The 13,141-nt window shown below is 47.2% G+C and overlaps 2 non-coding genes across 2 annotated transcripts; both read right to left on the bottom strand.

The window, feature by feature from the left end:
* Positions 1-4,830: 4,830 nt before the first annotated feature.
* LOC134312631 (U2 spliceosomal RNA) lies at positions 4,831-5,015 on the bottom strand. The gene has a single exon (XR_010011603.1). It is a non-coding gene; the product is annotated as a U2 spliceosomal RNA (small nuclear RNA).
* Positions 5,016-12,519: 7,504 nt separating this feature from the next.
* LOC134312639 (U2 spliceosomal RNA) lies at positions 12,520-12,701 on the bottom strand. Its single transcript, XR_010011607.1, has one exon. It is a non-coding gene; the product is annotated as a U2 spliceosomal RNA (small nuclear RNA).
* Positions 12,702-13,141: the final 440 nt, after the last annotated feature.

Below are 13,141 nucleotides of genomic sequence, written 5' to 3'. Positions count from 1 at the left end.
TCTTAAGAATGGGAATGACCTGAACCTTCTTAAAAGCAGTAGGGACAACACCTGATGTCAGGGAGTTGTTGATGATGGGTGTGATGAAGGGGATTAGGTCCTGTGAGATGTCTTTAAGGATGGTGGATGGTATAGGGTCGAGTGTGCATGTAGTGGGATTGCTGGATGAGAGGAGCTGTGTAACTTCGTCCATGGTGAGTGGGGTGAATCTGGTGAGTGTGTTGGTGGGTTGAGGGTCAGCTGAAAGTGGGTCAGTCTGAGAGAAGGATTGATTGATTTTGTCAATCTTGTCCAGAAAGAATGTTGCAAAGTCAGTAGCAGTGAGAGAGGCAGATGGGGGAGGAGGAGGAGGGTTCAGAAGAGAGGAAAAGATGGCATAAAGCATACGTGGGTCAGCAGCAGATTGTTTAAGCTTGGCTTTGTAAAAAGATGTTTTTGCAGCAGTCACGTCGGATGAGAACCTGGACAGCAGATCGTGGTAGGAGTGGAGATCCACACTGAGCTTAGATTTCCTCCACTTTCTCTCAGCTGCCCTTAATTCTCTTCTGTTGCTGCGCAATGCATCTGAAAGCCAAGGAGCAGGGTGAGAAGGTTTTCCTCGTTTGAGGGTAAGAGGACAGAGCTGATCAAGGGATGTTGAAAGAGAAGAGAGTAGAGTATTAGTTGCCGAGTTGAGTGGAAGGGTAGCAAGCATGTCAGGGTTAGGTAGTGAAGTTAGGATGGTGGAGATCAGCAGGGAGGAAGATAAAGAGTCAAGATTGGGGCGTGTTGTAAGGGTGAAAGTGTGGTTGGAGGTAGGAAGAGTTGGGAGACAGAGAGAGAAGGACACAAAGTGATGGTCAGAGAGGTGAAGTGGGGTGACAGTGAGGTCCAGAACAGAAGCTGGACGGCTGAAGACCAGGTCCAGAAGATTGCCTCCTTTGTGTGTCGGAGGGCTGTGGTTAAAGAGGAAGTCGAAAGATGAAAGAAGAGGAAGAAGGCAGGAGGACTGAAGTTTGTCTGTAGGGAGATTAAAGTCACCAAGAAGAGTCAGTGGAGTTCCATCTGAAGGGAAGAAACTCAGAAGAACATCCAGCTCTTCTATGAAGTCTCCCAATGAGCCAGGTGGTCTGTAAATGACAATGATATGAAGAGTAATTGGAAAAGTAACAGTAATAGCATGAAATTCAAAAGATGAAATGTTAAGGTGAGAAACATTCACAGTAGTGAATTGCCATTTCCTGGTCAAGAGCAAACCTGTACCACCACCCCTACCAGATCCTCTCGGTGTATGAGAGAAGGTGTAGGCAGAGGATAAGGCTGCTGGTGTTGCTGAGTTCTCGGTGGTGATCCATGTCTCAGTCAGTGCCAGGAAGTCAAGGCTGTGAGAAAGTGCAAAAGCTGAGATGAAGTCAGCTTTTTGGACGGCTGATTGACAGTTCCAGACCCCACCTACCACCACTGTTTGAGATTGTTGCAACAGTTGGGGGTAGATGATGTTGCTGGCGTTGCTGCTCCTGTAATGTGACTTCTGATGTCTGCGGGGTCTGTGAGATATAAGCACAGGAATGATTGAGTAGCACATGCTAAGAAAAGTTTGATAGATTAAACAATGTCAGAGACTGATAGTACTTACCCAAAGTTAGTTTAGTTTAGTAGAAACAAGTTAGATAGATTAAACACTCCAGACAGACATTAAAACCTAGTGATAGCGGAGATTTAATTTTATACTAAGCTTAGCCCTGCCCCTCAATTCACACCTAGGCCTCTAACCATAAGACACCTGAAACCACTTTAACCAATCAGCAAAACACAGATTAATGCAGCCACAGACTAGCTTAGTTTTTTACAAATAGTTAAATTCTAGCACAGTTAAGCAAGTTAATAATCAAAGTTGCAAAGATAGATTCTAAAACAAGTTATTCTAAAACAAGTTACAGCAAAGAATATACTTCAACCAGTAGCCTACCTTACCCAGGAATACAAATGAACACAATGGAAGTTACAAGCACTGTAACCCCTTCCCCTCTGCACATTCTCCACTATCAGGTCACAGCTAATCATACAGTGATCTGATGCCCAGAAAGGTCTTTGAGTAAAACGTTCAATCTGTGTCCCCTCGGCCACAAAGATAAGGTCTAGTCGTGATGTGATTTTACTATGATGATTATAATTTTTGTCTCGTTTTTTCCTTCTCTTTCCCCTGTTGATGATGATGTACTCCCTTTTCCTCAAGTAGACTCTTCTACTTGCCAGGCTGTTATTGTAAATAAGAATGTGTTCTTAATGACTCGCCTGGTTAAATTAAAGGTTAAATAAAACAAATAAATAAATAAAAGTGTGCCCTCTTGAATTCCTCCATGTATATCCTTCAGCTTCCGATTCTACTATTCTAAAGGCATCTACCAGACCCCCTGCCTCCATCACCCTCGCCAACTCTCCCCCTCTTCCACTATCCAGGTCTACATTAAAATCTCCCCCTACTATTATTTCTTTATTTGTATTTATCCATGGTTCCAACACCTGGAAAAAGCCTTTTCTCTCTCTTACCACTGCCGGGGCGTATACCCCAATGATTCTAAACTCTACCCCCCTCCACTCCCCGTCAACACAAAGTATCCTGCCTGGCACCAGAGACTGAACAGACGTAATTTCAAACTCAAAATCTCCAAACAAAATACCTATTCCATCCCCCCTTCCGTCTCCCACCCCCCAAGCGGATGGTCCCTGCCTCCACTCTTTAGTGTACCCAACTGTTTCTTGCTGTGACGCTATGTTGCATTCCTGTACTATCAGAACATCAAAATTGACCTGCTGCAAATTCATAAACACTGCCATCCTTTTTGCTTTCTGCCTAATTCCTCTTACATTTAGTGAAGCCACTGTAAATTGCCCCATTTTATCTTATTAACAAAAATTCCTGCCCCCTCTGCTTTGCTGCCTCCCGCCTTCTCGCCTCTCAAATCCCTTCATTTTCATTTTGTTTTCTCCTTCCCACCCCCACTTTTGCTATCCTGCCAACCACCGTAGACCATCCCTCCTGTCCACTGTCCTCTACAATTCTCTCCTGCTTCTCTTCACCCAAGAAAGGAGTCCTATCCACATTCGGGCGTTGGGACGCTTCCTTCTTCAGTTGTTTTTGTCCCTCCTTTTGACTCGCAAAAACCTGCGCCTCTTCCGGTGTCATGAAGTCGAATTCATTTACTTCACCGACCCGTGTGCGTTTGGTTCCCTGCTCCTTCTCTGCTTCCTCTGCTGGTCTGGTTAGCCGGTTCTTTGTGTGTTCCCCCGCCTGACTGGGCAGGTTGTCCATGATTTCTATGCTGTCAGGGATACCTACGTTGGGCCAATTAGAATTTTCACCCACCGGGTCAGGGTCCAGTTCCTCCAACACCTCCGCCCAGTCCATCGACGCCCAAGTGGATGTCGGGGTCAAGGCATCTGGCCCTTGAGGAGAGGCGACCATCTGCATCGCCGATGCTGCCTCACTTTCTACTGAAATAATCCTGGCAGGGGGCTTTTCCCGAGCTGTTGACGGTGTAGCCTCCAGCCTCTCCAGTCCAACTGATTTGTTTACCTTAGAAGCCTATTTTTCCCGCAGCGTAGGCGTAGTCAATGCCACATGCTTAGGTAGAGCCTCTGTTTTTTCTCTATCTGTTTGGCCAGGTAGAGCAGCAGGACCTGGAACAGCAGCCAGCCTGGGTGGAGCCTCAGTTCCAGCGGTAGTCACCAGTCCGAGGGAAGCAGTGCCCTGCCCCTGGGCCTCCACCCTGGCCTCAGCAGTGTTCTCCCCAGGAGCACTCCGCCCAGGCCCAGGGCCTGTCGTCCCAGCTGTAGTTGCCCACACTGTTGATACTTGGGCCTCTCCATCTACATGCTCGAACTCTTCCTGGAACAGGCTGGCAAATGTCATTTGTCGGGAAGGGCAGGCTCTAAAAAGGTGTTCCTGACTTCCACACAGGCTGCATTCCTTGGGTGCTCCGCAGTTTGCCGCACTGTGTTCTTTTGATCCACAGAACCTGCAGTGTTGTCCATTGCATGCCTCCTTTGTATGTCCCACTGCTCCACACCTCCGGCAGTAGATAGGCTGACCTGGGTAATGTAGAAATCCACGGTGAGGACCTATTGCAAAGCTGCCAGGAGGGTGCACCAGACCTCCAGGTTGTGTAGGGTTAACCCGTAGGCGTACCAGAAACCGTCTCTTTCCGTTCCATATCCCAAAGCGTCCTCGCAGCTTTTCTCCTTCTGAAATGGAAGAGCAGTATCGTCCAAAAAAAGCCCGGATGACGTCCTCCCCAACAATTGGGTTGTAAAGATGCACAGTCACTGGTACTTCATCCATAGCGAAAAGAGGCACCAGGCTAAGACCCCGAAGCGTTTATTCCTCCATCCGTCTGCTGCACTGGTCAAAAAATGATGTACAGTCCGAATAGGCTGCCAGAGTCACATCCAGGAAAGTTTTAAAATCCTGCAGGCAGAAGATCTTTGAAGGAGTAATTCCACACAGGTCTCGAAGAATCCTTAGAGTCACCCAGTCCCATCCGAAGCGTTCCTTCACGTCCTCGTCAGCATCCTGTTTCAGCTCCACCCTGACTGTGTGTCTAAGCCGCACCACCCGGGCCAGCTGTGGGGGTGGGGAAAAATTAAGTCTTTTTCGATTTTTTTTTTTTTAAGTAAAACGGAGGGAAAATGAAAAAGCGGGAAAAAAAGGGACTCCCTAGCGCGAAAGGGCAGAGGAAACCCTGGGCCTAGGCTAAGCAAAGGTCTAAGGCGCCGTACCCCTAATGCCAACAGTGCCCAGCAGGGGCCAGTCACCAGCATTCGTCAATTTCACATTCGTTTGACCGTTTATGAGGGTGCACCGTGCCAGGAGGCAATGCAATACCTGGTCGATGCGTGGAGTGGACGGAGCAAGCCCCTCTTCCGACTCCCGGGCCTAAAAATCCATTTAATATATGGTCCTCGGGTAGAGGACGTATCAGATATTAAAGTGATAAGAACAGTTTTTTTTTTTTTTTTTTTTTTGAAAAAGTTTTTATTGTCACCATTTTAACATTTCAAACATTTTTCATTCAACATTTAAAACACATCTTCACATAAAAACAATTAAACATACTTTATTCAATTTCTTTAAAGCTTTTGTTCATATAAAATGTCCACATGGTAAAAGAACATTTAAAAGCTTCTTTCAGTATGTTAAAAGTTCATCTTGTTTTTAAAAGTAAAGAGTAAAAGATCCGATAAAAGTCCAATAAAAGTCCAGGTAAAACAACGCAGGTAAAAACAACGCAGGTAAAACACACTCCTCTGTGCAGGACCGGGGTGAGTTCTCGTCCTCCTTGCACCACCCCGCTCCTTCGTCGAGTCCGGTGTCACGTTCTGCAGCTCAGCAAAGATCCTCACCCTGTGCCCGATGCTCCGCCCTTCTCGTGGTCAGTTGGTGGTGCATTGACGGGAGCCATCGCCCGTGGTGGTCTGGACCCCCCTGCGTGTGGCCCCAGCCCCCTCCTCCGATTGGCGACGTGCAGCGCCTCTTGCCGCGGCGATGTTGCCAGCCGCTCCAACGCGTGCAGGGGCACCGTCACTCGCTTCCCCACCAGCAGGTCGTGAGAGGTCCACAAGGCGGCTGTCACGCTGGTAAGGGTGAGCCAGAGCGTGGTGAACTCCGCGGCTGGCAATTTTTCTAAGCTCTGACCCACCCCGTTCACCGCTAGCCGGTAAACTCGTGGGTGGACCTCCCCTGCTGGTAGGCTCGGGCATTGTAGTGGGCCGGTTCTGGTCCACAGGTCCCTCGCCACGCTGCACTCCCAGAGCACATGCCACATGGTTTCTGGCTCGCCACACCCAAACCGTGGACACGTGGGGTTTGATGCCATTCCCCGGGAGTGCATCACGGCCCTGGCCGGGAGGATCTCATGAGCCGCCATCCACAACAGATCTTTGTGCTTGTTCGGGAGGGCGGGGTGGGCCGTGTTCCTCCACACTCATTTGGCCTCACTTAAAGTAAGGCCTGGGACGGGACTCACTTCTTCCCGGTCCTGCACAAAGGAGACGATAGACTGCGCATTAGTTAAAATGGTCACATCTACATTTTCTAAAACATATTTCTTTAAAAACTTTCTGATAAAACCATATTCTTTAGACAGGTTAAAAGCAACTGGGGTTCTTAAATCAGGAGTTAAAATAAGTCCTCAGGTACGACCCCATCCAGAATTTCACCATGGTTGCCGTCTTGTTCTCTCTGGATGGGGTTGTTGCGTACGTCATGTGCAGGGCGGTGAATTTGCTAGTTAAAAACAGGTGGGGGTCTGGGAGCCCCTTCCCTCCATTCTCAGGTCGTTTCTTCACTACTTCTCTTCTTAATCTCTCCCACTTGGACCCCCAGAGGAAATAAAACATCACCCTCTCCATCTGTAAAATGAAATGTCTGGGGGGACTAAAAACAGAACACAGTAATAAAACCAGAGGTAAAATTACAGATTTGATTATTAAAATCTTCCCCTCAATGGTCAGTCGTCTTAGTCTCCATAACCCCAGTCGTTGCCTAACTTTCCCTATCTTTTCCGTCCAGTTTCCCCGTCCTCCACCCTCTTTGTCGAACTTAATACCTAAAATTGTTAAATCCGTTTCTTTAAAATCTACGTCCAGGTCTGGTCGTAAGTCACCCCATGGCCCAAAGAGCTGGGCCTCGGACTTGCTCCTATTGAGCTTAGCGCTCGAGGCCCGTCCGTACCAGTCAGTCAAGTCGAGTGCTCTTTGGGCCGATAAAACGTCCGTACATAAAAGGGTACCGTCGTCCATGTATAGTGTGCACGTTGCAGTCAGTCCACCTGGCAGTCTTAGTCCATTGGTCCCTTCTCAAGGTCTGTGCTAGTGGTTTGATGCAAGCAACGAACAGGAGCGGGGATAACGGACACCCCTGGCGAACGTTTATCACTTTTGCGAGGTGCCCATTTACCAGAATTTTCCTGTGGATATCGATGTACAGCAATCCCACCCATTTTATAAACCTCCCCAGGAAGCCATTTTTTGCAGTACCTGGAACAGGTACTGGTGCGAGACCCGATCGAAAGCTTTCTCAAAGTCTAAATTTAGAACTAACAGCCGGATGTTTCTGTCTCTCGCAAAACAGATGGCGTCTCGGACCAGCACTAGGCTGTCCGTGATCCTCCTCCCGGGCACGGCACAGGCTTGATCCGGGTGGATCAGGTCCTCTAAAACAGTTGACATGCGACTCGATAAAAGCTTGCTAAAAAGTTTACAATCTAAATTTAAAAGCGTTATAGGTCTCCAGTTCCTAATGTCAGTCTTGTCTCCTTTTTTGTATAACAAAGAAACTATCCCTACCCTAAAACTGTCCGGGAGTTTGTCCAGTCTTTGAAGTTCATTAAAAACAGTCAGTAAATCATGTGCTAAAATATCCCAGTAGGTTTTATGAAATTCTAAAGGGAGCCCATCTCCATTTGGGGAATTCCCTTGTTTAAAACCTTTAAAACATTTCTGCATTTCTAAAATGTTAAAATCTTGGGATAAAAGCACATTTTCATTGTCAATTTTTTGGTCTAAAAACTGTAAAACCTCTTGAACTGTCTCTATTTGCATGGTTTTTTCATCAAGATCTTCATAAAATTTCTCAATTACATTTATAATTTGCTTTGTGTTGTTTAAAACATCTCCTCCTTCATTTAAAACTGTGATTGATCTTTCTTTTTCTGTTATTTTCTTAAAAAAAATACCTTGTGCATTTTTCTCCTTCTTCTATATCCTGCTCCCGACTTCTTAAAATAATTCCTTTAGTTTTAATATTATTTAAAACTGACATTTCATTTTTGACCTCTTTAATCTCATCACTAAAATCAAAACCAGCGTTTAAAAGGTTAAAATATCTCTGTAGTCGTTTTTGCAGCTCCATCATGCGTCTCTTCTCCCTTTGTTTTTTCTCTTTTCCTTTTCTTTTAAAAAAAACGTCTCGTCCTGTCTTTTACCATCTCCCACCACTGTGCCCGTGTATCGTACAAGTCTTGGAGGGTCTGCCAAAGGCCGAACTGTTCCCTGTACTCCCTGATGATCTCCTCGTCTTCTAACAGGGAACAGTTCAGCCTCCACAGCCCTCCGCCTATCGTCACACCTGTGGGGAGTGAAAGGGTACAAGAAAGCATGCAGTGATCTGTAAAGAAAAGGGGGGTTATTCTAGCATCGGTGGGTGGGCAGCCCCTTGTAAAAACGTAATCGATCCTTGAGGCTCTGGTGCCGTCACCACTGAACCAGGTGAAGCCCTCCTCGTTTTGATGCACGGTTTTAAAACAGTCCACTAATTTAAAATCTCTAATTAAAGCCTGCAATAAAACCGATGATTTATCTACTTTAAAATCTTCCCCTGCCCCTTTCCTGTCTGCTCTAGATAAAACACAATTAAAATCCCCTCCCACCACTAAAGGAACCCTCCCCAGCATGTGGGGCTGCAGGTCTTCTAAAAGATCGTGCCTGTCATTTTTGTCATTAAAACCATACACATTAAGAATGTTAAAATCCCTCCCTAAAAACGTCAGATTAGCTAAAAGCGCCCATCCGTCTCTCACCACCGTGTTGCCCTTCACCAAGATATTGGGATTTTTTATTAAAATGGCAACACCGTCGGCCCGGCTGTAGTGCGAGCCGCTCCAGAGAGTGGGACCCGCAGCCCAACGCTGCTCCCAATCTCTGTATGATTTCAAGAACGGCAAAGCACACTCTTGCAGTAAAAACACATCTGACTTTAAGTCATTTAAAAGGGACAGAACACTCTGTGCTCTCAACGCTGCTCTCACGCTTCTCACATTGATGGTGGAGATCGTAAGAGACATGAGCACTATAGGTTAAAAACAGGCGTGATCTTTAAAACCCGAACATTAAAACCACAGAGATACGGTTCAAAGCCGATTAAAATCACCCTATTTCTTGTGACACCTGCTCCTCCTTGATCTTCATTAAATTGAAGTGTGAGGGGTCGCAGGTGTCCCGCGCATCCCGGCATGCTGAGCACTGCTCTAACATGCTTTTCGGCGTGGATGTTTTCAGCTGGAGGCGCAGAAAGGATACCTCATTTGGGGATCCAGCGGACCACAGCCGGTTCAGGTCTTCCGACGAGGAGCTACCTGACCGCTCTGTGGCCCGCTGTTTCTTCTCCGCCAGGTCCGGCAGAGGAGATCCCGCAGGTCTCTTCGGCACCTGAGCGCTAGGGAGCGAGAGAGTCAGCACCCCCACTCCACTAGCCGTCACGCTCCATAGAGGAAGGGGTTGAGTCTTCCCCTTCCTCTACATTATCATCATCATCGTCATCATCATCATCGCCATCACCATCCTTATCCTGTTCCTCGGAGGGAGGGACCTCCGATACCTGTTCCGACCCTGCCTGGCCACTTGCTTCGCCCTTCAATTCTTGGCCCACTCCTAGGGCTGGCTGGGGATTTGAATGTCCCGCCAAAATCTCAGGGCCCGCCTCCGTTTCTTTGTCTCCCTGGGCCTGTGTTTGGGCGGCCATTTTGTCACCTTTCAACTTGTTGGCAAACGATTTTGGGCAATCTCTGAAGAGATGGTTGGAGTCACCACAGAGATTGCACCTCCTGCCATTGGGACACTGCTCGTACGTGTGTCCAACTTTCCACACACTGTTTCTTGGCATGCTTCGCATTTGCGACAGAGCTTGGGCATACCCTGGTAGTAAATGTAGCCACGGTTCTGTCCCAGCACTATCATGGAAGGCAAATGACTCAGGCCAAGGTAACCGTTTGGGTCCTCCCATTGTTTAATTGGGATTCTCCAAGTGCAGTTCCATATGCCGTCTTCGTCAACTACCCTTATAGGCTGTCCTGTAACCATGCAGTATCTTTTAAGCCAGGTGCAAATTTCCTCTCCAGTCACAGTTTCATTAAACATTCCGACAAACACCATCCTCCTTGAATTGTCTGAAAGTTTATCCACAGTGAACATGGAGAACTGGCTCTTAGCATCTTCGAAACGTTGCCAAAAACATCTAAGCAGAATAGTGGTACAAAAACTAACATCAAAACCTTTGTTGCCAGGCAGGGTCAGAATACAATTTATTTCAATGGGTTTAAAGTTAAGAGTTTTTTGAATGAGCTTCCTGGAGAAATACAGTCTGGACATCTCCAGGAGCTTCCCATCCACCTCTTTAAAAATGAAGCGCACGCTGTGGTGCCTCAGCAGCCGACGGGCCTAGGCTAAGTAAAAAGCAGGAAAAAGGGGACTCGCTAGCGCAAAAGGGCCGAGGAAACCCCGGGCCTAGGCTAAGCAAAGGTCTAAGGCGCCATACCCCAAATGCCAACAGTGCCCAGCAGAGGCCAGTCACCAGCATTCGTCAATTTCTCTTTCGTTTGACCGTTTATTAGGGTGCACCGTGCCAGGAGGCAATGCAATACCGGATCGATGCGTGGAGTGGACAGATGTAGCACAGCCTTTTCCTGGAGAAACACAGGGTGAGTAAAAATTAAGTCTTTTTTTTTGTTTTGTTTTTTTAAGTAAAACGGAGGGAAAATGAAAAAGCGGGACAAAGGGGACTCCCTAGCGCAAAAGGGACGAGGAAACCCCGGGCCTAGGCAAAGCAAAGGTCTAAGACGCCGTACCCCTAATGCCAACAGTGCCCAGCAGGGGCCAGTCACCAGCATTCGTCAATTTCTCTTTCGTTTGACCGTTTATGAGGGTGCACCTTGCCAGGAGGCAATGCAATACCTGGTCGATGCATGGAGTGGACAGATGTAGCACAGCCTTTTCCTGGAGAAACACAGGGTGAGAGAAATTAAGTCTTTTTTTTTGTTTTGTTTTTTTAAATAAAACGGAGGGAAAATGAAAAAGCAGGAAAAAGGGGACTTCCTAGCGCAAAAGGGCCGAGAAAACCCTGGGGATAGGCTAAGCAAAGGTCTAAGGCGCCGTAGCCCTAATGCCAACAGTGCCCAGCAGAGGCCAGTCACCAGCATTCGTCAATTTCTCTTTCGTTTGACCGTTTATGAGGGTGCACCGTGCCAGGAGGCAATGCAATACCTGGCCGATGCGTGGAGTGGACAGATGTAGCACAGCCTTTTCCTGGAGAAACACAGGGTGAGTAAAAATTAAGTCTTTTTTTTGTTTTGTTTTTTTAAGTAAAACGGAGGGAAAATGAAAAAGCGGGACAAAGGGGACTCCCTAGCGCAAAAGGGACGAGGAAACCCCGGGCCTAGGCTAAGCAAAGGTCTAAGGCGCCGTACCCCTAATGCCAACAGTGCCCAGCAGAGGCCAGTCACCAGCATTCGTCAATTTCTCTTTCGTTTGACCGTTTATGAGGGTGGACCGTGCCAGGAGGCAATGCAATACCTGGTCGATGCGTGGAGTGGACAGATGTAGCACAGCCTTTTCCTGGAGGAACACAGGGTGGGGAAAAATTAAGTCATTTTTTTTTTTTTTTAAAGTAAAACGGAAGGAAAATGAAAAAGCGGGAAAAGGGGGACTCCCTAGCGCAAAAGGGCCAAGGAAACCCCGGGCCTAGGCTAAGCAAAGGTTTAAGGCGCCATACCCCAAATGCCAACAGTGCCCAGCAGAGGCCAGTCACCGGCATTCGTCAATTTCTCTTTCGTTTGACCATTTATGAGGGTGCACCGTGCCAGGAGGCAATGCAATACCTGGCCGATGCGTGGAGTGGACAGATGTAGCACAGCCTTTTCCTGGAGAAACACAGGGTGGGGAAAAATTAAGTATTTTTCGATTTTTTTTTAAAAAATGAAACGGAGGGAAAATGAAAAAGCGGGAAAAAGGGGACTCCCTAGCGCAAAAGGGCCGAGGAAACCCCGGGCCTAGGCTAAGCAAAGGTCTAAGGCGCCGTACCCCTAATGCCAACAGTGCCCAGCAGAGGCCAGTCACCAGCATTCGTCAATTTCTCTTTCGTTTGACCGTTTATTAGGGTGCACCGTGCCAGGAGTCAATGCAATACCGGATCGATGCGTGGAGTGGACAGATGTAGCACAGCCTTTTCCTGGAGAAACACAGGGTAAGTAAAAATTAAGTCTTTTTTTTGTTTTGTTTTTTTAAGTAAAACGGAGGGAAAATGAAAAAGCGGGACAAAGGGGACTCCCTAGCGCAAAAGGGACGAGGAAACCCCGGGCCTAGGCTAAGCAAAGGTCTAAGGCGCCGTACCCCTAATGCCAACAGTGCCCAGCAGAGGCCAGTCACCAGCATTCGTCAATTTCTCTTTCGTTTGACCGTTTATGAGGGTGGACCGTGCCAGGAGGCAATGCAATACCTGGTCGATGCGTGGAGTGGACAGATGTAGCACAGCCTTTTCCTGGAGAAACACAGGGTGGGGAAAAATTAAGTCATTTTTTTTTTTTTTTTAAAGTAAAACGGAAGGAAAATGAAAAAGCGGGAAAAGGGGGACTCCCTAGCGCAAAAGGGCCAAGGAAACCCCGGGCCTAGGCTAAGCAAAGGTTTAAGGCGCCATACCCCAAATGCCAACAGTGCCCAGCAGAGGCCAGTCACCAGCATTCGTCAATTTCTCTTTCGTTTGACCGTTTATTAGGGTGCACCGCGCCAGGAGTCAATGCAATACCTGTTCGATGCGTGGAGTGGACGGAGCAAGCCCCTCTTCTGACTACCGGGCCTAAAAATCTATTTAATATATGGTCCTGGGATAGAGGACGTATCAGATATTAAACTGATAAGAACAGATTTTTTTTTTTTTTTTTACAAAAGTTTATTTACACACATTTTCACACAAAACAAACTATTTACAGAATATTCATTTTCATTTCTTTCCCACCACCGTTGTCACACGTTGTCACATGCTTTTTCATACACATATCCCATAATCTTCCCCACTTTTCCTCACCCTTTTCCCACCCCAAGTCCATTTCATCTTCTTTCATTCTTGTCTTCATTTCCCATTCGGCTTTCTTGACTATCCCCATCACTCCCTTTCCTTTCCCTTCCTTCACTTCCGCCTGTCTATCCTCCCATATCCCTCTCTTAAACAGGCTTATTGTTAGCCACAACATGAATCTGCTTCTCCCTTTTCCCATTCCTCCTATCCCTTTGTCTACAACCTCCCATGTTACCCTAAACCCCCTTCTTATATTATCCAACCATGTTCCCACCTTTTGCCATACTTTCCTAGCTACCTTACATTCCCAAAATACAT

This window comes from Trichomycterus rosablanca, chromosome 4 (genome assembly GCF_030014385.1).
Source record: "Trichomycterus rosablanca isolate fTriRos1 chromosome 4, fTriRos1.hap1, whole genome shotgun sequence".
Lineage (NCBI taxonomy): Eukaryota > Metazoa > Chordata > Actinopteri > Siluriformes > Trichomycteridae > Trichomycterus > Trichomycterus rosablanca.
This window is presented reverse-complemented; position numbering and strand designations above follow the sequence as displayed.